This window comes from Saimiri boliviensis, chromosome 12 (assembly GCF_048565385.1).
Source record: "Saimiri boliviensis isolate mSaiBol1 chromosome 12, mSaiBol1.pri, whole genome shotgun sequence".
Lineage (NCBI taxonomy): Eukaryota > Metazoa > Chordata > Mammalia > Primates > Cebidae > Saimiri > Saimiri boliviensis.
Genome location: NC_133460.1, coordinates 54647377 through 54674494, shown reverse-complemented (window position 1 = coordinate 54674494; position 27118 = coordinate 54647377). Strand labels below are relative to the sequence as shown.

General features: G+C 40.8%; 1 protein-coding gene and 1 non-coding gene across 4 annotated transcripts in view; both read right to left on the bottom strand.

Annotated features, from left to right (window-relative positions):
• The window catches only part of LRMDA (leucine rich melanocyte differentiation associated), a 1103079-nt gene that overhangs the window by 1031657 nt on the left and 44304 nt on the right, over nt 1-27118 (bottom strand). The gene's annotated exons all lie outside the window — the stretch shown is intronic.
• Nucleotides 6403-6566, bottom strand: LOC120367496 (U1 spliceosomal RNA). Its single transcript, XR_005581873.2, has one exon. It is a non-coding gene; the product is annotated as a U1 spliceosomal RNA (small nuclear RNA).

Below are 27118 nucleotides of genomic sequence, written 5' to 3'. Positions count from 1 at the left end.
ATACCTGTTGTAGAAACTGAGTTTGACTATTTCAGAGCTGAAAGAACTCTTAGAGATCACCAGTCACTTCTCAGCTATGAGATCCTTGACTCTTCAGCCTCAGTTTCTTCTGTAGAGCAGAGATAATAATATCCTTTACCCTATGATAAGATTCCGAGGATATTATTATCTCACAGATACAAAGCACTTACCAAAGGTGGGCCCATAATTTATCTTTGGTCATCAGAATAAGAGTTACCATTAGAAGAGCTCAGTTGTGTGTGTGCATGTGTATTAACAGTGTTCCAGGAAGGCCTGGGAGTCACTGGAATACTCCTGTGAGGGAAACGGGGGTTCAATCAGGATGGTCTCCAGCCCCCTACACTCCCACTCAGAAGCAGCTCAGTGTAGGGCTATTTGACATATTAAGGTTCCACATAACACATCACTCAACTAAAGGGTTCTACTGCTTAGCAGGAAAAAAAAAGTATGGAAAACACTGATTTAATCCCCTCCTCCTTTTTTTCAACCAATGAGGAAATGAGATGTTAGAAAACAGAAGTTAATTTGGTTTCCTGACTCTCAGCTCAACTATCTTTTCATTGACTCAGGCCAGAGGCTGGGAAGGGGAAGGAACCAGGTTCCTTCTTCCAGATATCACAAATGTTTACATCTTTTCAGAGTGTCAGCAGAGCTTATAGAAATGATAACAATTAGACACCATTACTTATAGTACTTAATGATTATTGCATAATCATTACTGTTTGAGTGATGCTTATAAAATCAGGGTAAAATTCCTTTTATGTAAACCTTCTTTCCAAGGGAACAACCCATTGGTAAGTAGAATCTTTTTAAATCTCCAAATATTTTTTCCCATGTTCATTACAAACTTTTATTTCTAGTAAGGTAAAATAACAGTGTTTCTTACTACTAAATCTAAAAAATCATAAAGAGGTCATGAACTCTTGGTAAGATTTTAATGGATTCCTTCTAGTTTTTTCCTTAAGTAAAGGTCTTTGACTGTGTGTGTCTGTGTGTGTCTGTGTGTGTGTGTGTAACACATGTGTTCTAGTTCAAATCTTGGCTTCTAAAAACTAACTAAAATCCACGACTACTTGCAGAAATGGTTGATTCTGTAACTGGTGCAGAGAATATACAAGATGAGCCTACAACATCTTTTTGTGCTAAAAAGATGGTGGTGCTCAAAGAAGGAGGTGCATTAAAGAATGATGAGCACATGTCAATGGCACACAACAGTTAATTTGAAGGCATTCCCACTGACTGAATATGGGACAATTTAGCATCAAATAGATAATAGCAATGGGTCATAATTCACTAAATATAATAAGAATGCAAGTGACTATACTTATATATATATATTAATAGACACTAATAAATAACTATACACAAATAAGGAAAAAGGGAAAATCCTTCCTTATAGTAGAATGCCAACTATTAAATATATAAAGAATGGGAGTTTTAAAAATTATCAATGACTGCTAAAATTATTAGGTGAAAGTTTGATGAGAACAAGATATTTACAGTTTCAAAGTATATAAAATATATAGCAAGAGATTAATTACAGAATGAAAACGAATAACCTGACAGTGGAGGAACCTGGTCGACCCAACTTACCAAGTCATTGTACCTATATCACAAATATTGAAACAAACTGCTATCACGTGTCTCCTCAAAAGATGTACTAAGTAGGACACGGTATCATTTCAGTGGTATTCCCACCAAAATGAATAACCGGAACCTGATTAGGAAGAAGCAGTGGGCAAACACAAGAAAGGCAATCTACAAAATAACCAGCCTACCCCCTTTAGAAATATCAAGGTGAACAAACACAAGGAAAGGCTGAGAATGGTTCCAGTTTAAAGAATACCAAGGTACGGGCCTGGACTAACTGAAGACTGGAAAAGAAAGCTACAAAGGTCATAACTGGAATAACTAACAAAATTATATGATCATGTAGATTAGCTAACAGTATTGTATCAACTTAAATTTCCTGATTTTGATAACTAACTGGGCTGTGCTGATGTAAGACAATGTCCTCCTTTTCAGGAAATACACAACAAAGTATTTAGGAGTAAAAGAGCACAGTATCTCAGATATATTCCTAAACAATTCAAGAAAAGAAAATAGAGAAAATGATGAAGTAGACAGGATAAAAATGTAAACTGGTGAGTCTTGGTAAGATTTTAATGGATTCCTTCTAGTTTTTTCCTTAAGTAAAGGTCTTTGACTGTGAAGGCTTCTGAAAGGGAGAGGATTCGTGGCAGGCCACACCCTGCTAATACTTTGCCAACTCACCTCATCCTCCCCGCCCCCCCCTTTGAATTCCCCCATTATTCCTGGATCAGTTTCCTCACCCTGAGCTAATCCCTCTCCCTCTCCGGTCTTTATACCCTTCAGATATTTGCAGGCTATTATGATGTACCCACTTAGTCAAGCAGCACACATTAAATTCTTTTCATCTTTCCTCATAAATCAGTCCCTTAATCCTTCCAAGCCCTTTAATTGTACTAGCTGCTCCTCTCTGAACTCCGTCCAGTCTCCCCAAGTCTCTGATAATGTTGTGACACAGGGCTGGATGCAAGGCTCCAGCTGCTGACTCACCAAACTCCTTAAATGTCAAGGGACGTGATGCACATGCATGCACACATGCACAGGCAGACACTCACAAACACACACATGCGGCTCCGTCTGGGAGGGTGGAGCTCCAGAGCTCCCAGCGCCCTTCCTGCAGCCACAATATCACGAGTCACTGAAGGTATCTATACGGACATGGACGCTCTCAAACATTTTTGTGCCATACAGAACATAAAGGGGAAAAAAAAAAGCTGCAGAAAGTTTTATAGCCCCATAAGATTTTGATTAGCTATTCCGACACATTCCCTAAGAATAGAAATAAAGCCTCTGAGATCAAAGGGGACTTAGGGACCATGGAAAAGGTCATATTGGAGCACCACAGGCAAATTAAAACCAAGATGAGACACCATCATACACTCAACAGAATGCCTGCAATGAAAAAGACTGACAATATCAAATGTTGGTGAGGACATGGAGCAACCAGAACTTCCATACTTCGTTGGTGGAAGTAAAAATGAAACAGTCACTTTGGGGAAAACTGGAAATTTCTTATTAAAACTAAATGCACATCTCTCCTAGGATCCAGTAGTTCCACTTTCATGTATTTGCTCAAGACAAGTGAAAATATATATACAAACAAAGGCTTGTATATGTGTTCACAGCAGCTTACTATCTAAAATCTGGAAACAGCGTAAGTGGCATTCAACAGAAGAATGGGCAAAGCACAGTAGATGCATATAACAGGCTACTCAACAAGAAGAACCAAACTACTGATACATACAACAGGAACAATTTCAAATGCACTGTGCAGGTGAAAGGAGCCTCACATGCACAAAAATATATACTATATGATCCCAATTGTGTGAAGTTCCAAAACAGGCAAAATTAAGCTATGGTAGAAAAGAAAAAAAAAGAAGAGTGATTGCCTGTGGAGGGAAGAGAGCAGAGATTAGTTGGGAAGGGACATAAGGCAACTTTCTGGGTTGAGATCAGGATTTACCTTTTGATAGGGGTTTGGATTACACAGATATGTGCATTTGTCAAAACTCATAGAATGGTACACTTACTGTTCATGCATTTCTCAAAAGAAACAGAAAAACAATAATGAACTCTAGAAAATGATAGGCATCCTGAGTGTTCAGAGTGAGGGATAATGATGTCTGCAACTTACTATGAAATGTACGAAAAAAGCAAGATCTATTTATGGATGGCTAGAGGTAAAATAAAGCAAGTAGAGTAAATGTCAATGAAAGAACCTGAATAGTGGGCATATTCATGTGTCCACTATACAATCTTTCAAACTTTTCTTTATGATAGAAATTTTTCATTATAAAATGTTACAGGTAAATAAATAAATAAGTAAATAAAAACACTGAATCTTTCCATTCTTGACTTCTTGGAAACCCTGGAGCTGTGAATGCCACCCTGACATGTAGCATGATTTTACCATTTCATCACCATCTCAACCACCCACTTTGTTCTGGGTGTGGCCAGTTCTCCCAGTCACCCTTCCCCACCAATGTATACGTCTCCATTCCTTTTTCTTCATTCTCTGTCAATCTCTATATCCCTTTAAAGGAAAGAGGAAGAAAAAAAAAAAAAAGCCAGGCCAGGAGTTCTTAACCCAGGATTCCTGAGGGGAGAGGGCAGGGGGTGGAGTCCACAGATCATATATACACATATGTGTATAGACCCCTCATGTATACACATATGTGTATATACCTCATGTATACATATATATGCACTTTTCTGAGAAGTGGATCTATAGCTCTTGTTAAGATTCTCAGAGGTCTGTGGCCTAGAAAGGCTCAAAATACAGTTTAAATCCCTCTTCAACTGCACTTCCAGAAGTATGCTAGGTCAGTTCATGCTTCCAGTTTAGAAATCACCTGTGTTTCTAGTTGTCAAAGCGCTTTCTCATGGTATACCCATCTTACATAAAGGGAAAGGGGGGCTGCTTGAAAAATAATCATGTGTTCCTGAACAACATCTCTAGCCATACACAGTAAGAGGAGGGCTATTAAATATAAAATAATTAATGAAATTAGGATCTAGACTACTGCTCAAGTTTTTAAGTTTTTGATCATAAAACAAATCAAACATTTACTAAGTACTTAGCATAGCGATTGCTTACAAGAGAAATTAACTTTTGTGGAGGACCTACTATGTGCTAAGTACTTTACATATGTTCTCATTTAATTTCATTCTCCATTGAGTTACATCTCACTAGTCCTGTTTTATAGATTTTTTAAAAACCACTGAGCCTCAAATAAATTATCCCCAAAAGTCATCTAGCAAAGATTTGAACCCAGGTCTCTAGGCCTCCAGAGTCCACTCTCTTTAAAGCCTCTTTAAGCAAAAATTTCATGTACCACAATCACAGTTCCTAGAGCTTTGTTTAAAACTCCTGGATTTGAAATATTGTCTCACTAACTGTGAAAGTGCTCAAAATGACCCCGAAGTACAAACATTCCAGAATGCAAATCGTTATCTATTCAGACTACCCTTTGTCTTCAGAGGTAGCACAACTCATAAGATTACATGTCCCAATTCCTGATTTGGAAAACTCCACTGCTGCCAAAGGACAGAGAGCAGATGGGCTGGTGTATAAGAAGGGACATAGCAATGTCATCTGCAGCATCATCCTGCCTCAAAACACCTTTGTGCTCAGTGGAAGGGCCTGTCTTTCCTAGAGCTTGGGGACCATTACAAGCAGCACCACCTGGGTTTGCAACAGCTGAGACTATAAAGAGGCAGCCACCCCGAGGCATTGCCTTCATCTTCTATCTGAGAATTCTTTAAAGTTAGTCTGTTCACAGGAGGGTGAATGCATGACACTGGCCTTGACGTCTGGATTCTAGGGACTTCTATACGGGAAAGTGTACTCATCCCCATAAGTGGCAGGACTCTGGATCTCAAGGGGGTTGCCCTTTGGCCCAGCTGCCTGCAGGCAAGAAGAGGAGGGAATTTTCTAGAGGTAAGTGACAGTCAAGATCCAATGAAGGGCAAAAAGACAGCTCAGAGGCTTCCAAGGACCACTCTCAGTTCTTTGGTCACCTTTTCCTCTGTCAGGCAGGCCTTGATGTTTTAGCTGCATGAAAATGTTATGAGAAGGAGAAAAAAAGACGTGGCACTCAAAAAATGGTCCCTTCCATCCCCACCTTCTTAATATCAATAAAAGAAGTTAAACATCAAGGGAAACCTTGGAAGGTGGAAAAAAATCATAAAAGGCCAATCTGAAAAATGTATGAAACTAGGGAGGGGCTTTTCAACTATAGCTTGGAAAACAGAAGGGAGGGAGGGAGGGAGAGGGAGACAGGAAGAGAGAGAGAAGAGAAGGAGAGAGAAAGAGAATACAATAGATGAATGAATCGATAGCCAGGGTCTACGGGCAGCCTACCCCAATACCCATTCTCTCCTTCTCCTTCAGGAATAGAACCTTAAAATTTAGCAGGGCACATTTCCACCAGGTAAAAGACTGTGATTCTCTGCCTCCTTTGCAGCTAGGTGTAGCCTGACATCTGGACTGCTACATAAGATTTCTAAAAAGACTCCTTAAAAGGCAAGACCAAATGTCCTTCTTTGCCTTTCTTCTGCTGCCAGCCTGGAATGTAGACATGATGGCTGGACTTCGAGCTGCCATCCTGGACCATGAGGTTTAGTCCTAGAGACAGCAGAGTAGAAAGTTGGAAGAACCCTATCAACCCTAGACTATCGGCCTCTAGCCCTCTTTTTTTTAATATATATATTAAAAATTCAGAATTCCACCAGGAAAACATGAACATCTTTGAATAATTGCAAGTTTGTTTTTTGCAAACTATAAAAGACCAGGGGAAAGCGCGAACATAGTCCCCCACTACCACAAATTATGCTGTCGAGTTTCTCACATTTGGGGAAATCGCAGGGGTCAGCACATCCGGAGTGCAATGGATAAGCCTCACCCTGGGAAAACCACCTTCGTGATCATGGTATCTCCCCTGCCAGGTAAGGCCTCTTTCACATGAGAAAGAAACAAACAGGCCAGGTGCAGTGGCTCATGCTTGTAATCCCAGCACTCTGGGAGCCCACGTTGGATGGATCACTTGAGGCCAGGAGTTCAAGACCAGCCTGACCAACATGATGAAACCCCATCTCTACTGAAAATACAAAAATTAGCCCGGCACGGCAGCACACAACTGTAATCCCAGCTACTTCGGAGGCTGAGGCAGGAGAATCGCTGGAATCCAGGAGGCAGAGTTTACAGTGAGTGAAATCACACCACTGCACTCCAGCCTGGGCAACAAAGTGAGACTACATTTCCAAAAAAAAAAAGGAACAAACATAAACCTTGTTTTACCAGCTAGTAACTGGAGTTACCTATCCTATGCAACTGAACCTAATTCTAACTGATATAGGAAAGTGGATGGGTGAATACATGAACAACATCTCTTTAGGACGTTGTTTCAACAACAGCTAATGGAAACTACGATGCCGTAATTATAGCTCTGGTCTCTAACTAGCCCCGACTACCTAGATTAGAACTATGTACATAACAGTATACAAGTTAGATGGTTAAGTGTTTGACAAACAGATGCTTGCTGATCAGTTACAGACTGGGGAAATAGTCCAGTATTTGGGATTAAAACTGTCAAGACTAGATAGGTTTTAGTCATCACTGTCTTTCGTCCAGTGGGGATTTAATCAATGCTTTCAAGCTTCTGGTTTGGGAGTGTAGATAGGTTTGATTTTGGATATGTAAATAGTTGATTGCTAAATTTGGTCAGACTTCTCCTGACTGGCTGTTTCTAAATTCTTAGGATATGTCCCAGTAAAATTACACTTTGTGAATTAATTGTCATTTGTGTAATTGTTGCATTTTGGATGTAACCTCATTTGATAATTAAAAAAATTAATTTCCGTTTAAGGTATCTGTTTGCAGGTCAGAAAATGAGAAAATGTAATTGTGTAATGCTCTGAAATGTAAAAAACAAAAACAAAAAAACTGTAAATCAAATCAACTAAATCAAAAAAAAAAAAAGAAAAAAAGAAAGGATTGCTTACCAAAAGCCACTATTTTCAGGCTACTAAATCAAAGCCATCATTTCAAGCAAATTTACCTGTTCAGAGCATTAGGCAGAAAGAAACATGGATTCATCATTAATTAGGGCTCAGCAGCCCCACTTCTTAGCAGATGAACTTTAAAATACCTATTTTCCCTTAAGGAAAATTTAGAGGGAGAATTGCATGCTTTAAACAAGTAAATTTGGCTGGGTGTGGTGGCCAATTCCTGTAATTCCAACACTTTGGGAGGCCAAAGTGGGAGGACCGTTTGAGTCCAGGAGCTTGAGACCAGCCTGGGCAATACAGCGAGATCCTGTCTCTCAAAATCAATAATAATTTACATATATACATACACATACATCTATATATATAGACATATATATATACACACACACACATACATACATATACACACACAAGTAAATTTCAGGCAAGTCAGTAAGGGAGTGTCAAGACCAGAAGCTACCTAATGAGATGATGGCGAATAAGAAATAGGAAACTGTGACTAGTCTTTCCAGGCACTCTTCTCCCCTCAGTTATGACTGAGTGGGATAAAGAAAGCTTCCTTGAAATAATTTCCAAGACCAGCTCTGCACCCATAGGGATGTCTCACCACACATGTAATTCCAAGGCTACAGTCAGCAGTTACCCAACAGCAGAAAAGATGAGGCCAGTGTTCCAGGAAGTGCCAAATTTTAAGGACGTGACTTAGCCATCTCAACCATGAGAATGACAGGGTATTTCCATTACACCTCCAACAGTCACAGCTTCTCCCTTGCACTCTTCAGAAGGGTGGCTTCAGAGTGTGCCGGTGCAGCCTGTGTGTCAGTCCAGGGATTGAGAGAATACACCTTCAACCACAAGGATTGCAGGGGCTCCCTCAGCTTCCCATATGCCATTTTCCCATTCTGATTTCATGGACTTCACACACACACACACACACACACACACACACACACACACACACACACACACACCAACCTCAACCCTCCATGGCTCTCTCTTCACAGAGATCCAAAAGCCAAAACTTGTAAGATTTCCACTCACTTCCCAACCTGGGAAAACTTGTTTTCCAAGGACATCCAAAAAGGGAAAGCCATCTTTTAGGATCTCAAGGTTGGATTTTGGTGATAAAGTTTTAAATTGCTGTCCATTATTAATCTTAAACTCACAGCAGTCAGCCTGAGATCTGCAATTATAACAATTCATAAAAACAGCCCCTTTGTTAGTTGTGCTTGAAGAGCTTTTGAAATATAATTGCAATGCAGTGCAAAGTGAAATAAAAATTCAGATTTTCTTTTACCGAGGCCATGAACAATACTGTCCTTTTTACAGCAGCGGAAAGCCTCAAGACATCCGTTATATTCCTTCAATGAGCTTTGTTCAATAAATGCTAAGCCTTGAAGCTTTTAAATGTATTAAAGTGATTATGATATCATCACTCCAAAGGCACTTCAATAGAACATTAAGACAGAAACAATTTTCCTTCACACAGACGGCGTAACAGTAACAAAAAGTTGATTAAATGCACATTGTATCAAAAATATTTTTGGTATTTATAGACATATGTAGATAACATTAACTAACCCACACCATGGGCAGAGAAGAGAAGAGAACATAATAAAAACATTAGGGAAAGAGCAAATTTTAACAATAAATCTTCAAAACTTAAACTCTGGTTTGACTGTGACTTTGCTTGTGGATTTATAGTCAAAGTCTCACTACATAAAAGAGAATAAGGCTCAAAATTAACAAGTTCTAGAGGAGAACAAGTCCTGGTTTTCTCTTCTCATAAGCCCAAATATATTCCCCACTTACATATGCCATACTTCCTTAAATGCCTCAATGTGATGACTGGCAGGAAATGTGAATCAATTTATTTAAAACTTTATTTAACATACTGCAGGCAGGCAATGACTCCACAAGGGGCAGATGCCTAAAGCGTCAAACCAGGAGGTGTAGAGAGGTTAGGAAGGAGGCCAAGAGGTGGGGTCAGAGCAAAACCGCAAGATGTGAGATTCTCTTTGTTGCAGGCTCGTTACAGAATGCTCTTAGCACCGATAAGGGGATTATGAACTCACATGTGAATTTATCCCCTATTAAACTTTCAGCAAAAGGGTCAGTTGGCTGGAATGGCAAAGCCAAGGCACCGTGGTCACATGCCAAGGCAGAAATTACTTGTAGGCTCTCCTGACAGATGTAAGTAAGAAAAAGGGGATGTTTCGACCCTTTCCCTGAGTGTGTCTAGATTAACATCTACATCTGCTCAGTTCTGTGTCCTGCTATTTTGTTCAGCTTTATCTTGAGGGCACGTTCCCAAGGCCTTTAAAACTTGACCGCATCCCTTTCCATGGTGGTTATTTTTTGTAGCAGCTATCTATATTAAGGACATCAGCCCTATGCTTGTCATAGTTGGTACAAACATTTACCAATTGTTTTGCCTCTCGCATCTGCTCGTGGAGTTTTACAGATGAAGGAGTTTTCCATCTTGAAATTAAGAGGAACATATTCCAAGGAACAAAGGGAGACCTTGGGAGGACAGAAGAGAAGACGGCACATCCTCAAACCAGCCAAGACCGAATCCCTACATCTGACCAGCTGCCATTCAACTTGTCTTATCCCCTAGGCCAAAGAGAAAATGTCTGTGTTTCTCAGTGGAAAACACTCTATAAACAACGCTGACTACACAAGAAAAGCCACTGACAAGGCCTTTTATTACCCAACTCGGGGCCCTTGTGATTTTCTTTATGGGTGAGTATCCTTGTCCATCACTCCAAGCACTCCTCCCTGGCCCTGGCACCTTCTTAAACCAGCCCAGAGAAAGGAATACATAACAAAGGGCCAAGAAAAATGGGAAATAAAGACCATACAGTGGGTGACAAGTTCCCCCACTCAAGCAACTAGCCAGTGCCGCAGGCCAGAATTGATTTTCTATACAACATCAGAAAGGATTACCTCTCCCCCACAATACCGCCCAGGGGGATGGAGTGCAAATCATAATTAATTCAGGCAAATTCAATTCTGAGAGTCCGAGTGACAAATACTTTCCTTATAATATAAAGCACAGTCTCAAAACATCTTAAAACAGTTGGTGGGAGCTATAGCAACACACTCGATGCAATAATGACACAAAGCTACACAATAAAATGCCTACAACTGAATAATAATTCTTCCAAGTCAGGAAAGAATATTCTTTTAAAAAATAAATTCAAGCTTCAAAGAAAATGCATTTCCACTAATAATGCTGCCTCTCTTTCCTTCCTGATGATATGAGGTAGGTGGGAGTAGAGATCAATTTAATTCCTTAACTATCTTGGTCCACTAAGCCCTCAAAAAATATTCTTTGTGTTAGAGGAAAAAGCATTATTGTGCTCCTGATACAAGGAATCAGATAGGAGAGTAGAGGTTGCTTCCATAGCCAACATGACCTAAACCAACAAGAACCTAAATATAGCATGACAGTCAACAACACATTAGCCACATCAGCAGAGGAGAATTAGTGATACCCATACTTCAAAATAGACAAAACACACTTTCTTCTTGGCTTCAGAGTCTATGCCATTGAGTGGCAGGGTCACACAGAGGGAACAACATTGGATCAGGAGGCAGACATCCCAAAATCTAGTAGTAATACCTGAACTAATCAAGTAGAGGCCTTGGGATAATTAATACTTCTCTGGAGGGCCTGAGTCTCCTCTCTAAAATGAAATGGCATACTTTCATGTCTCCATATGCTTTTTCAATTCTAGTATTCTGTAACTGTGTGATTATCACAATCTTCCTAAAATATTCTGCTTAGAGTTAGGTTAAATGAGTTTCTATTCCTTGACCCCAACACCTAGGCAAGGGTAAAAATATGCTGAGTGAAAAAGAAGCAGACATTCTAGAATTCACAATTAGAGGGTTAGCCCCAAAGAAGAAAATCAGAAGTTGACTATGTGTGTGTGAGAGAGAGAGAGAGAGAGAGAGAGAGAGAGTGTGTGTGTGTGTGTGTGTGTGTGTGTGTGTGATATATGCACATACATCTTCTTGGCCAAAATACTTCTCATCATCACTAACTTTTATTAAGTGCCCATCAGAGAACACCTCTATTTAGTTAATTATATGTGTTCAAAAAGGTTGATAGAAGTAGTCCTTGAAACCAGATGACTGACTCACATTCTGGCTCCTTGGGCAAGTTACAAACATCTCAGAGACTTTATGCCTTCATCTAAAGAGTGGGAAAGATAATAAATAGTGCCTTACTCATAGGATTATTGTGAGACACAAATGAGATGCACCACATAAAGCAGACACAGTAATTGCTATAATCATTATTACTTACCATTACCACCACCATTACTGCCTCTATCAATATCCCATTGGGTTGTTATAAGAGTTAAGTGAGAACACGTATGAACTATTGAGTGCCAGTGCCTAATACACAGTAAAAGATAACAAATAGTGCCATTATTCTTATCATCCATGACATTCATCCATGGAACATTATTATACTATCCTCATCAGATAAGCTCATAGCATTTCTCTTTAGTCCAATCCTTGTTTCTCCCCCTCGAGGACTCTTTTCAATGGAATAGTTCTAGTTCTCAAGCCCCCTTAAGCACAAACTAAGCCCCAAACAATCTAACACTTCTTGGTGATAACAAGGCTTGTTGAGAGGAACCAAGGAGTATAGGTTGGAAGACTTATTCTCCTCCTGTGAAATGTTAAGAATGTAAGGGCTGATGAGCTCAGAGACTACTTCAAACTCTGACATCATACAATCCTACTTGGCAGCCATTAAAAAGTGCGGTTCACACACAAAGCCCAGCTTCCTTTCACACAAGTCTTAATGTTTGAGAACCACAAATAAACAACTTGAAATCCAGAGGACTAACTTTCACATACGACTGCAAGGGCAACTTTGTGCAGGGGGTGAGGAGGGGTGTTATTAGCAAAACCTGAGCTTGGCCCAATTTTGTTCTTCATATGAAATAATGAGATGAACATTTCTAGACACCAAGTCACAGAGACCAGTCCAAGAGTTTTCAGCCACCCCTTTTTAGTTTCCTTAGAACAATATTCAGCAACACTCCATTTTATTGTCATCCTCTACAGTGAAATTTCTTCTATTTATTTATTTTTTTTTTACTAAAAATCCAAGGCAATTGACATCATGTTGCCAACAATGGGATGACTGCTGCAAAGTGAGATGTCCTAAGTCTCTACCCCACGGTCGAGGCGGTTCAGCAAGGAGGTCCCTCTTTGCTTCTTACGAGCCACATGAAATAACAAGTATGCGTTACATGCTCCTTTGGTTGTAACCTATGTCATTTATCTTTCTGGGAAAGGTGCACAAGATCGCAGAGGAACTCATGTAAGAACTCACGTGAGGACTGAGATAACTCATTACAACAGTCACAGTTTGCCAATTTCAGTTGGTTCCCATGAAGGGAAAGAAAACTGTATCCTGAGGGTTAAGGGGGAGAACATAAGCGACTGTGCTTCTGGGGAACAGGAAGGTGGCATTTCAGCATCCCCACCCAGTGCCCTCCTTTCCATACCCACCCTCGTCCATAGCCTTGCCATCCTTCTAAATTTTCCTTTGACTTCAAGAAGAATGTTGCTGCTGATGCTAGACCTTTGAATAGCAGCACATTCCAGAACCACAGGGACAGCAACAGACACTCCCCACCTCACCTCTGCTTGCTTACTGAGTGCCTGGAGAATTAGTCTCAAAAATCCAACGGGCAGAAAAGAGGACATGAAGAAAACAACAACGCTAACTTTGTATTCTTATTATTGAGTTACCTTATTAGAGTTTTCCTAACTCCTCTGCACAAAGGCAAGGGTAAGCTGGAGAAAACTAAGTGGCTTTGTCATCAAAGCCCTCACCACACTGGCACACAAACACCTGTCAGTGCGAAAGATGCCTCTTTATCAAGCCTTCATACCTACCAGGAGCCAAGTACATTCTGAGCTTTCAGACTATTTTCTTCCAATGTTTTGAAGTCCCTTTCAGTTCACATGAAGGCTAACGATTTCAAAAAGGTGGGGAAAAGAAAGGAAAAGCTCTTTTTTTTTAAGAAAAGGAAAAGATACTGTGCCGTGATTATGAAGTCCTAAAAGCCTTTTAGCTGACAGCATAGGCTTTGTTGAATAGCCTCTAAGAACCTCCACTGAGAGACACAATTCAGCAATAAAATAGAGGCAGGGTATACACCATTTAGCATCCTCAGCCTTCCAAATTCAGGTACCCCATTTCATGGCATAAGTCAAGGTCCACAGTGGCACCAGACCAACTGACACATGAGCTGATGCATCATGTGCTGCCAATAGAGAAATTAGTCTGTACCAAACTCAGCACAATCCTGCAGTTCAAACCAGAATTTCAAAAATAGCACCCCTCAGAGTGACCCATACCCTATCTCTATCAGCCGACTCAGGATGCTCCATCCTCAGGGCCTGCATGGAGTGATGACTGCCCAGCTAAGCTAACAAAGCCTGCTCTTCCAAGAGGATGCCCCACCTCACAAAGCCCGGACCACTCACAGACACTTAGCAGGCACTTGGACACTGAGATCGCCTGCATGAGACAGCACTGCCTTGTGAAGAGTTGTGGTCACAGCTGCATAAACCTACCTGTTATCATCTCAGTAGCTACTGCACTTCCTGCTATTCTGTCCAGAACACTGGGTTCTAGCTGTAACAGAAAAGGAATGAGTGGTGGGAGAAGAAACCATGACCAAGATTATATTAAAAATCCTCCCACACCTCCCACAAATCCCAAACACGAAACCATGATTTCAACGGCACATGTAGCATTTGGCTTGGGTGTGTGAAATACCGGCTTTTGAGTGATGGAGCACTCACCCCTACTCCAGACATACCTTTTCTCTGAAACTATTATACTCAGAGAGCTTCAAGTCCTGGCTCCAGACCCATCCATCTAACAACAGAAAGCACCTCTCAAGCTCCTTTCTGACGTGAGCCCATCATTCACCATTTGCTGGTACACACAGTTTTTTGCTGACAAAGCTCAATTACCAGAAAAAGCTCAGTAAGTAAAGCTGATTTGAAATAACTATATATTATATGGAGACTGGATGAGGAAAACTGATTTGAAGTCTAGAAAATCATCATATAAAGAGGCTCAAGAAAGAACTGCTTAATTATTTAAATACCCTCACTTCCTACCAACCACACATCATTTGATTTATTATCAGTGTTAAATATTTGGTAATTTACTGGGGTCATCTGACAAAACAACTCCATACAGCAAGTACATATAAGACACTGTAATTCTTCGGTTGAAATCCCTTTGCCTTCCTGATTAATGTTCAAATACTGAGCTAATGCTATCAGACTGAGGTGCATGCCAATTTCGGCTCTCCAGTAAAAGTGCAAAGCTGAGAGCACACCAGCAGGGTGGCCTGAAGAGCAAATTATCATGTGCTATCCTCCACTGCTGCAAAGCAGTCTGATGATACAGCTGGGATGGCCCCAACGAAGATGCTTATGCAGAGTCAACTGAATAGAGATAACTGGCCCCATGGGACCCTGATTCAAGTGCTACACCCATCACAGACAGCTAGCCCAAGGAGGAGGCTGATGCCTTTTCCCCAACATGCCAGACCCATCCTAGGCCCAACTTTGCTCATGTTGCCCCCCGGACCAGAATGCCCCTTTACAAAATCTCTAGCTCCTTACTTCTACTTGCTCTTCAAGACTTAACTCCTGCATAAAGCTTTCCTTCCTTATCCCAGCTCAAAATGCTTTCAGTCAACTCCTATGCAGTACCAGCATATTGTGGAGCAAGATCAAATTGCCTCCTTAATAAATTCAAGGGGTGAAATTTACATCCTCTATATAGAGCCTGTAGTTCTTAGCATAATAATGAATAACATTGGCTCTGTAAGCATTGGGCCATGAAGTCAAGTGGGTCAAAAATAAGGACTACAAGAAGCTTAATATCAATTCATCAGGAGATCTGATAGATTTTGAATCTATAGTGTGAAAATAAAGAAAGAATTTTTAAAGTACCTGTTTACAAAACTTGACCATCTACTAGGTCATAAAAAGCACCAAAATTCCAAGAAGTAGAAATAGTATACATAGATGACATCTCTGATCACATTTCAAAGAAATTTGAAAACATTCTCTTCAACAACTTTTACGCCAAGAGAAAATTCAAATCAAAACCCCAAAATACCTAGAACATAAAAATGCAAATATTGTGTATTAGAACCCACAGGACACAAAGCAGTGCTCAGAGGAAAACTCACAGTTTTAAATACGCACAGTTCTAAGCAAGAAAGAGTTAAAATGCTTAAATTAAGTGAGCAGCTCAAAATCAAAAAATAAAAATAAACAAAGAAAGCAAAAAATTGGTAGAGATTAAAAAAATAATTAATAAGAAATTATAAAATAGTGGCCAGGCACCTGTAACCCCAGCACTTTGGGAGGCCAAAGAGGGCAGATTACTTGCGATCAGGTGATCGAGACCAGCCTAGCCAACACAACAAAACATTGTCTCTACTAAAAATACAAAAATATATGGGCATGGTGGTTTGTGCCTGTAATCCCAGCTACTTGGGAGGCTCAGACAGGAGAATCGCTTGAACCCAGGAGACGGAGGTTGCAGTGCACTGAGATCATGCCACTGCATTCCAGCCTGGGCAACAGAGCAAGATTCTGTCTCAAAAAAAAAAAAAAAATAGCTGGGCATGGTGGCACACACCTGTAGTGCCAGCTACTCAGGAGGCTGAAGCACAAGAATCACTTGAACCCTGAAGGTGGAGGTTGCAGTGAGTGAAGATCACACCACTGCACTCTAGCAAGACTCTGTCCCCAAAAAGAAAAATAGTGCTAAAAATAAATCCAGGCATTATTAAAATAATAATCAACTACTAAACCAAAAATCAAGGAAAAGAGCAGAAAGTATGGTCAAAATAAGGATGTGAATGTATATATAACCGCAGACATAGAATAAATTTGAAAACATTGAAAAGATTATTTTTCTCAAACTTATTCCAATACATTTAAAAACCTAGATAAATTGGATGTTTTCCAGGACAATAAAAATCATTAAAACTAAGTCCAAAAAATACTAAAAGTTTAAATAAACCAAGTGCTATAGCAGATACTGATAAAGTTAACAGAGATAAAAAATGCTTGGCCCCAAGTATTTTATAGATAAGTTTTACCTATTCCTTCAAGGAATGGATAACAAATGCTATCTGATCTGTTTGTTCAATAACATAGGAAGGTATTCTAAATAGTTTTACTCTTCTATACTTACAAATTTAAGTATAACATTGTATTAGTCTGCTCTGGTTGCCGTAACAAAAGATCACAGACTAGGTTGCTTACACAAGAGAAATTTACTTTCTCACAATTCTGAATGCTAGAAGTCCAAGGTCAAGGTGCCATTAGGGTTGGCTTCCAGTGAGGCCCCTTTTCCTGGATTGTAGATGGCCACCTTTTGCTGTGTTTCACACAGCCTCTTCTCTGTGCACATGAGGAGAGACAGAGCTCTCTGGTGTCTCTTCCTCTTCTCATAAAGACACTAGTCCTATTGGATTAGGGCCTCACCCTTGTGACCTCATTTAACCTTAAGTATCTTCCTAAAGGCCTCATCTCCAAATATAGCCACATTGGCAATTAGGACTTTACCATACGAATTTGGGTTGAGAAACAATTCAGTCCATAATAAACACAGAACAAATCCTGAAAAATGCAGCAGAATAAAAGTCCAGCCAATTATTCTTATGAAAACCAATGCAAAAATCTTAAAATATTAGCAAATAGAACCTAGATAACCATTAAACGAGTACTATATCACACTTCTCAGAAATTTTAAAACCCTCTTTCACAACTAAGTAGTGATGTCAAGAAATCTAAAATAGTTTATCATATTACTAGGTTCAAAAATCTAGGAAGGGCCAGGCACGGTAGCATATGTCTGTAATCCCAGCACCGAGAGACCAAGATAGGAAGACTGCTTGAGCCCAGGAGTTTGAGACCAGCCTGGGCAACATGGCAAAACCTCATCTCTACAAAAAATACAAAAATTAGCCAGGCATGGGTGGCCCATGGCACACTGAAATCGATTATGGATTGTTGAATAAATGATCTTTTTTTTTTTTTTTTTTTTTTGAGACAGAGTTTCGCTCTTGTTACCCAGGCTGGAGTGCAATGGCGCAATCTCGGCTCACTGCAACCTCCGCCTCCTGCGTTCAGGCAATTCTCCTGCCTCAGCCTCCCGAGTAGCTGGGATTACAGGCACACACCACCATGCCCAGCTAATTTTTCATATTTTTAGTAGAGACGGGGTTTCACCATGTTGACCAGGATGGTCTCGATCTCTTGACCTCGTGATCCACCCGCCTCGGCCTCCCAAAGTGCTGGGATTACAGGCTTGAGCCACCGTGCCCAGCCAAATAAATGATCTTTTTGGAGACTTTAACCCATTGTCGTTTCATTTCAAGTGAACAGATTGCATTTAAATAAAACCTGAGGTGTATGTGAATGCCTTTTATAATGAATAGAAGAATTTCATTAAAATCAGTCAACTTCTTCCAAAGTTATTAAAAGAACAGATTTTTTTTTAATTGCATTTGGGCTCTAGGGTACATGTACAGATAGGTACATACACGCCATGGTGGTTTGCTGTCCCCATCCTTCCCACCACCCCCTCCCTTCCCTCCCCTCCCCTCCACTCCCCCACCTAGCCCTGTAAGTGTTGTTCCCTTCCCTGTGCCCAAGTGTTCTCATTGTTCATCACCCGCCTATGAGTGAAAACGTGGTGTTTGGTTTTCTCTTCTTGTGTCAGTTTGCTGAGAATCATGGTTTCTAGCTTCATCCATGGCTCTACAAAGAACACAAACTCATCATTTTTTATGGCTGCATAGTATTCCATGGTGTATATGTGCCACATTTTTGTCCAGTCTAACACTGATGGGCATTTGGGTTGGTTCCAGGTCTTTGCTATCATAAACAGCACCACAGTGAACATACATGTGCATGTGTCTTTATAATAGAATGGTTTATAATCCTTTGGATATATACCCAGTAATGAGATTGCTGGGTCAAATGGAATTTCTATTTCTAGATCCTTGAGGAATCACCACACAGTCTTCCATAATGGTTGAACTAATTTACACTCCCACCAACAATGTAAAAGTGTTCCTATTTCTCCACATCCTCTCTAGCATTGGTTGTCTCCAGATTTTTTAACAATCGCCATTCTAACTGGCGTGAGATGGCATCTCAATGCAGTTTTGATTTGCATTTCTCTAATGACCAATGATGATCATTTTTTCATATGTTTGTTGGGTGCATATTTGTCTTCTTTTGAAAAGTGTCTGTTCATATCCTTCACCCACTTTTGAGTGGGTTTTTTTCCTGTAAATCTGCTTTAGTTATTTGTAGATTCTGGATATTAGCCCTTTGTCTGATGGATAGATTGCAAAAATTTTTTCCCACTCTGTTGGTTGCCGGTTTACTCTAATGATTGTTTCTTTTGCTGTGCAGAAACTCTTAAGTTTAATTAGATCCCATTTGTCTATTTTGGCTTTTGTTGCCATTGCTTTTGGTGTTTTAGTCATGAAGTCCTGGCCTGTGCCTATGTCCTGAATGGTGCTGCCTAGGTTTTCTTCTAGGGTTTTTACGGTGTTAGTTCATACGTTTAAATCTTTAATCCAGCTGGAGTTAATTTTTGTATAAGGTATAAGGAAGGGGTCCAGTTTCAGCTTCCTGCATATGGTTAGCCAGTTTTCCCAGCACCATTTATTAAACAGGGAATCCTTTCCCCATTGCTTGATTTTGTCCACTTTGACAAAGAAAAGATGGTGTGCAGATGTGTGGCGTTGCTTCCAAGGACTCTGTTCTATTCCATTGGTCTATATCTTTGTTTTGGTACCAGTACCATGCTGTTTTGATTACTGTAGCCTTGTAGTATAGTTTGAAGTCAAGTAATGTGGTGTCTCCAGCTTTGTTCTTTTTGCTTAGGATTGTCTTGGCTATGCGGGCTCTCTTTTGGTTCCACATGAATTTCAAAGTGTTTTTTTCCAGTTCTGTGAAGAACATCAATGGTAGCTTGATGGGGATAGCATTGAATCTATAAATTACTTTGAGCAGTATGGTAATTTTCACAACATAGATTTTTCCTAACCATGAGCATGGAATATTTTTCCATCTGTTTGTGTCCTCTTATTTCCTTGATCAGTGGTTTGTAGTTCTCCTTAAAGAGATCTTTTACATCCTTTGTTAGTTGTATTCCTAGGTATTTGATTCTGTTTGTAGCAATTGTAAATGGGAGTTTGCTCATGATTTGGTTCTCTGTCTGTTATTGGTGTATAGGAATGCTTGTGATTTCTGCACATTGATTTTGTATCCTGAGACTTTGCCGAAGATACTTATCAGCTTAAGGAGGTCTTGGGCTGAGAAGATGGGGTCTTCTAAATATACGATCACGTCATCTGCAAATAGGGACAATTTGACTTCTTCTTTTCCAATTGAATCCCCTTTGTTGCTTTTTCTTTCCTAATTGCTCTGACTAGAACTTCCAATACTATACTGAATTAGAGTGGTGAGAGAGGGCATCCTCGTCTAGTGCCAGTTTTTAAAGGGAATGCTTCTAGTTTTTGCCCATTCAGTATGATATTGGCTGTGGGTTTCTCGTAAATAGCTTTTATTGTTTTGAGATGCATTCCATCGATACCTAGTTTATTGAGAGTTTTTAGCATAAAGGGCTGTTAAATTTTGTTGAAGGTCTTCTCTGCATCTATTGAGATATTCGTGTGGTTTTTGTATTTGGTTCTGTTTATGTGGTGAATTACATTTATAGATTTGCATATGTTGAACCAGCCTTACATCCCCAGGATGAAGCCTACTCAATCGTGGTGGATAAGCTTTTTGATGTGCTGTTGGATTCGGTTTGCCAGTATTTTATCGAAGATTTTTGCATCAATGTTCATCATGGATATTGGCCTGCAGTTTTCTTAATTAGTTGTGTCTCAGGATGATGTTGGTCTCATACAAAGAGTTAGGAAGGATTCCCTCCTTTTGTATTGTTTGGAATCGTTTCAACAGGAATGGTACCAGCTCCTCTTTGTACGTCTGGTAGAATTCAGCTGTGAACCCATCTGGATCTGGACTTTTTTCGGTTGGTAGGCTATTTATTGCTGCCTCGACTTCAGACCTTGTTATTGGTCTATTCAGAGTTTCAACTTCTTCTTGGCTTAGTCTTGGGAGTGTGCAAGCATCCAGGAATTTGTCCATTTCTTCCAGATTTACTGGTTTATGTGCATAGAGTTGTTTGTAGTAATCTCTGATGGTCATTTGTATTTCCAAGGAATCAGTGGTAATCTCCCCTTTATCATTTTTTATTACATCTATTTGATTCTTCTCTCTTTCCTGTTAGTCTAGCTAGTGGTCTATTTTGTTGATCTTCTTTAAAAAAAAAAAAAAACAGCTCTTGAATTTATTGGTTTTTTGAAGGGTTTTCTGTATCGCTATATCCTTCAGTTCTGCTCTGATCTTAGTTATTTCTTGTCTTCTGCTTGCTTTTGAGTTTTTTATCTTGCTCCTGTAGCTCTTTTGAGTTTGATGATAGGGTGTCAATTTTAGATCTTTCCTTCTTTCTCCTGTGGGCATTCATTGTTATAAATTTCCCTCTAGACACTGCTTTAAATGTGTCCCATAGGATGTGGTATATTGTGTCTTCATTCTCATTGGTTTCGAACAACATTTTTATTTCTGCCTTCATTTCATTGTTTATCCATTCATCAGTCAGGAGCAAGTTGTTCAGTTTCCATGTGATTGTGCAGGTTTGAGTGCTTTTCTTAATCCTGAGTCCTAATTTGATTGCGCTGTGGTCTGAGAGACTGTTTGTTATGATTTTCGTTCTTTTGCATTTGCTGAGGAGTGATTTACTTCCAATTATGTGGTCAATTTTGGGGTAAGTACAATGTGGTGCTGAGAAGAATGTGTATTCTGTGGATTTAGAGTGGAGCCTCCTGTAAATGTCTATTAGGTCTGCTTAGTCCAAATCTGCATTGAAGTCCTGGATATCCTTGTTGACTTTGTCTTATTGATCTGTCCAATATTGTCAGTGGAGTGTTAAAGTCTCCCACTATTACTGTGCAGGAATCTAAGACTCTTTGTAGGTCATTGAGAACTTGCTTTACGTATCTGGCTGCTCCTGCATCAGGTGCATATATATTTAGGATAGTTAGCTCTTCTTATTGCATGGATCTTTTTACCATTATGTAATGTCCTTCTTTGTCTCTTTTGATCTTTGTTGGTTTAAAGTCCATTTTATTAGAGACTAGGATTGCCACCCCTGCTTTTCTTTGGTCTCCATTTGCTTGGTAAATCTTCTTCTATCCCTTTATTTTGAGTCTATGTGAGTCTTTGCACGTGAGATGGGTCTCCTGAATAGAGCACACCAATGGGTCTTGACTTTTTATCCAGTTTGCTAGTCTGTGTCTTTTGATTGGGGCATTTAGGCCATTTACATTCAACGCTAATATTGTTATGTTTGAATTTGATCCTGCCATGTTGTTACTGGCTGGTTGTTTTGCCCGTTAGTTAACGTGGCTTCTTCATTGCATCATTATTCTTACCATTTGGTACATTTTTGCAGTGGCTGGTACTGGTTGTTCCATTCCCTGTTTAGTACTTCCTTCAGTAGCTCTTGTGAGGCAGGTCTTATAGTGATGAAATTTCTCAGCAATTTCTTGTCCATAAAGGATTTTATTTCTCCTTCACTTACGAAGCCTAGTTTGGCCGGATATGAAACTCTGGGTTGAAAGTTCTTTTCTTTAAGGGTGTTGAGTATTGGCTCCTACTCCCTTCTAGCTTGTGGAGTTTCTGCCAAGAAATCTGTTGTGAGTCTGATGGTCTTGCCTTTGTGGGTGATTCAACCTTTCTCTCTGCCTGCCCTTAGGATTTTTTCCTTCATTTCAACCCTGGTGAATCTGACAATTATGTGCCTTGGGCTGTTCTTGAGGAATATCTTTGTGGTGTTCTCCGTATTTTCTGGATTTGAATGTTGGCCTGCCTTGTTAGGTTCAGAAAATTCTCTTGGATAATATCTTGAAGAGTGTTTTCCAACTTGGATTCATTCTCCTGGTCACATTCAGGTATGCCAGTCAAGCATAGATTAGGTCTTTTCACATAATCCCATAGTTCTTGGAGGCTTTGTTCATTTTTTCACTCTTTTTTTCTAATCTTGTCTTCTCATTTTATTTCATTGATTTGATCTTCTATCTCTGATATCCTTTCTTCTGCTTGACTGATTTGGCTAAGAACAGCCTTTTAAATGCAAAATGCTAAGTACTTAAGTTGAAACAGAAACCTTAATTCAGTCAATTAAATATAGTAAGGTGATCAGGGACAAGGCAAAGCAACTGTAGAGGCGCACCCAAGCAGAAGCAAATATTGAAACTAAAAAAGTTAAAAGATCGGAGATTCCTTGTTGACAGGCAAAAATATGGCCTACTCGGGTTTTCAATCTCTAGGTTATTAACAGCAGACAATGCCACATCAGTCACCAAGCTTGAACCAAGGACCTTCTGCCTGAGGTTAGGTTTCCAAAGCATCCACTCAGCACATTCAAACTCTTAAATATGATGTTCCCTTTGCTATTTTTCTCCACCTGACTTGGAGCAAGTTATAATCCTGGGAGAGAGCTGCCTCCTCCCAAGGTGAACGCTGGCAGCTTGGAGCTGGTGATCGGCTGCACACAGGCTTAAAGTCCTCCTTCCAGGCTTGTGGTCCTTCGGAGCAATGGTCCAAATGAGGCACAGCTCGGAAACCAGAAAGGAGGCCTCAGCAGAGGCTGTGCCTCGGGGGCCACAGAAGCAGTGGCAGTGACCCAGCTGGGATCTCCTCTGCTGCAGCTGAAACAGGCCATGTAGAAAAGATAAGTAATTAGGAGAGGAATAGTAATTACCACAGATATGACAAGGAGGCCTGCACGACAGGGAGTTCTGTCAAAGCCCATAATTCTTGCAAATGAGCAGCGGAGCCTGGGTGACACAGTCCTCCCTCATGAATTATACAGGTGGCCACACGTGGTATACCCTGACTGATGCTTAGCCCGAAGGGACTGCTTGTGGTGGGGACAGCAGGGCCCCAGAAGCTATACAAGCCCCATGTCCCCAAGAGGTAGAAGCAAAAATCCAGCCTTTACTACGGCACTCACACCTGAGGACTTGGCTGCCATGGGGGCCTCCCAGAACACAAAATGCATGCAGCTGAGCAACCATGCAGAGTTAGGGAGAAGTTATGGAAACACGACATTTAGAGTGAGCCTTGAACATGTAGGTGTTTGATTCAGAGTGAGTTTTGAATATGTAGGTGTTTGACAGGTGGAGGTAGAAATAAGGGCTTTCCTAAGGGAAGGATGTTATGGGCTGAATTGTGCCCATCCCCCAAAAGAAATTTGCATGTTGAAGTTCTAACCCCCAGAATCTCAAAATGGGAGATAGGATCTTGAAAGAGATAATTAAGTTAAAATGACTTTATTAGGGTGGGCCCTAATCCAACATGACGGATGTCTTCACAAGAAGAAGAGATTAGTGCTTTGGGAGGCCAAGCCGGGAGGACTGCTTGAGGCCAGGGGTTCAAGACCAACCTGGGCAACATAGCAAGGTCCCATCTCTAGAAAAAATTAGCTGGCATGAGGGTGTATACCTATAGTCCTATCTACTTGGGAAGTTGAGACGGGAGAATCACTGGAGCCCAGGAATTTCATCTTGGACTTTAAGCCTACAGAACTGTGAGAAAATAAATTTCTGTTGTTTAAGCCACCAATAAAATACCACCAACTGTGGTATTTTGCGAGAGCAGCCCTAGAAAACTAATACAAGGGGTCCAGCATGAACAAAGACTAAGAGCTGGGAAAACACAAGACACAGTGAGTCAGTTCATGTGACTGGAGCTCAGGCAAACAGGAAGCTGAGCTAGAAAAGTCACCTGCTGGCTCCAAGGCTGGCCGAGATCCTACAGACACCAGTTTCGAGCAGGGGAGCAACTTGGATCAGACGGCAACTCTAGGCAATTCCTGCTTTGTTGGCAAGGTGTGGGAGATGGGGGCAGATACAGTGATCCTTAAGGGTATGAGAACATGAACTTAGAGGTGAACCTGGAACATCAGGAGGATGGCTGCACCACTAACTGAGACAAAGGAGACAGGAACAAATTTGGGGAGGAATCAGATGGGCTGAGTCTGCAAATATCTGGGGTAGGAGGGTGGGGCGGCATCAACCCCCTCCCCCCTTACTCCCACTAGAGAGCTGCTGTTACTACACTCCCTCATAGAGCTCGGGGGCACACATGCGCAAAATATTTCTATTTAGGGCCCCATATTCACAAGCAGTGATTTTTTTGAAAAATTAACTTTACACAATGACATAAAACCAACCAACTTAACCCCAGTGCAATGGTCTTGAAACAGAAATCCAGTGAGAACAAGACTTGAATCACACCACTTTAAGCGCAGATCCCAGCAACTCCTGAAAGGGTTGGCCTCTAATTTCCATTCTGATGGGTCAGACTAGAGAATCTCCAGTGAAGCTATCAGAACATTCTAATGTTTGCAAATCATGAAAGTTCAAGCAAGAGTCAACCATGTAGGAAAGAAGGGAGGGTGGCTCTTAGAATATTGTGGTCTTGGACCACTTAAGAAAAACAATCAAAAATCTCTTTCAACACCCACGCCTTCTTTTAGAAGGAGAAACACATTAAAAAGCATTGCCTACTGGGGGGGTGGGAAAGTGGTATAAATCATTTTATTTCATGCTCCATCATTTACTCAGCACAGGCTTCAGTGACACCTCCTGATTAGGTTTAATTTTAAGCCAGCGAGAACACCACATACCGTATTGTCAGAGAAAGTTCCATTTCTCTCCAAGCCTGATGGGTGACTATTGTAATGTAAAACCCTGGGATTTAAATAACACAAACGGATTCTATTATAGAAGAAAGGTTTATATTTTGGAGTCTTTTTACTTCAAAGGAGCCTAGATACCAAACCATGAATTACCTGAAACAATGGGCTTCAATGATCAGCCCTTCACTGGTTTCTTTAGGAAAAAGACTACTTTACTTGACTAAGGAGCAGGACTCAGTGATCCAATTATCTCTCAGAAGCAGTCCCAGTTTCTCAAAATCAACACTGGTTAGGAAAATCAGAGCAGGAAGGAGGATAGGCTTACCCCAGGACAGCCCCTGACTCCTGCGCGACTCCTTCCTCACTCAGGCTCCTGAGTCCTCCCCGTCCACAAGGCATAGGCTCTACCTACACAACACCCACACTAATCTCCAGGGACAGCCTCCCAAGAGAGACCATCTCCCCAGGAAACCCAGAAAAGAAGCAACTGCGACCAGAGGGAGAAAATCAAAGCACTATGGCCTCCTGGGTCTTAAGTGCCCAACCAGGGATGAAGCATGAGGTTCATCAGATGCTTATCCCCAGTGCTCTCCCAGGATCCCAGCAACAGCATGGGGATTTTACGCTCATATCCTCAGAGGAGACTTAGGGTTTCTTAGCGTTGGACTACAGACTACAGATAACTAGTTTCCACCGTCAATGAGCACAGAGTATGGTGAACAGACAGTGAAAAACAGCAACACCAGTCCTGCAGCGTGATACACACCTTTAAAGAGACCAGTGCCAAGTGTTAGGGACAATTTCCTGTAGGAAGTGATACTGGCAGGGGTCTTCAGGGTCACACCTCTAGGCCATGTTTCTCAAATTAATCAAGTACTGTGTCACACATTCATGTGCAATCCATCAAAGAGACCAGCCCCCAAGAAATAGGACACAGCACAAAGTACACTGGTATTACAATAAGGGGCTCAGGGCACATCCTACTCTGACTACCCTCCCAGATCCAAAGCAAACTGCCTTGTACCAAAGTCATCTGACAGAGGGTCTGTTGTAGTAGCAAGTCTGACCTATACTGCTAGGGTCTAGATGTTTGCATTCCACCTTCCCTGAAATGCATATGTTGAATCCTCACCGTCAAGATGATGGTATCAAGAGGCAGAGCATTTGGGAGATGATGAGGTAATAGGGGCAGAGTCTCAAGAATGGATCCAGAAAGAGACCCCTTGCCCCTTCTGCCATACTAAAATGAGAAGACAGCCATCTACAAGGAACCAGACACTGAATCTGCCAGCCCTTTGTCCTCGGACTGTCCAGTCCTCAGCATTGTAAGAAATAAATTTCTGCTGTTTACAAGCCAGCCAGTCTATGGTATTTTGCTATAGCAGCCCAACTGAGACACATACACAAAAAAGTCTGGTTTAAAGAGCAGAGGAAACACTCACTGCCTTACTTCTTTATGACAGTTCATCCTGACCGCCAGGTATTCCTGCATTAATCACAGGAACCCTTTATTTCAGAGGAATTCTGGCTAAGAAATAATCTAACCATTAGATGAGCTAACAGTGGAGTGGGAGGAATACCATGTGTAGCTGCATGTTCTAGATGATATTACATGGAACACAA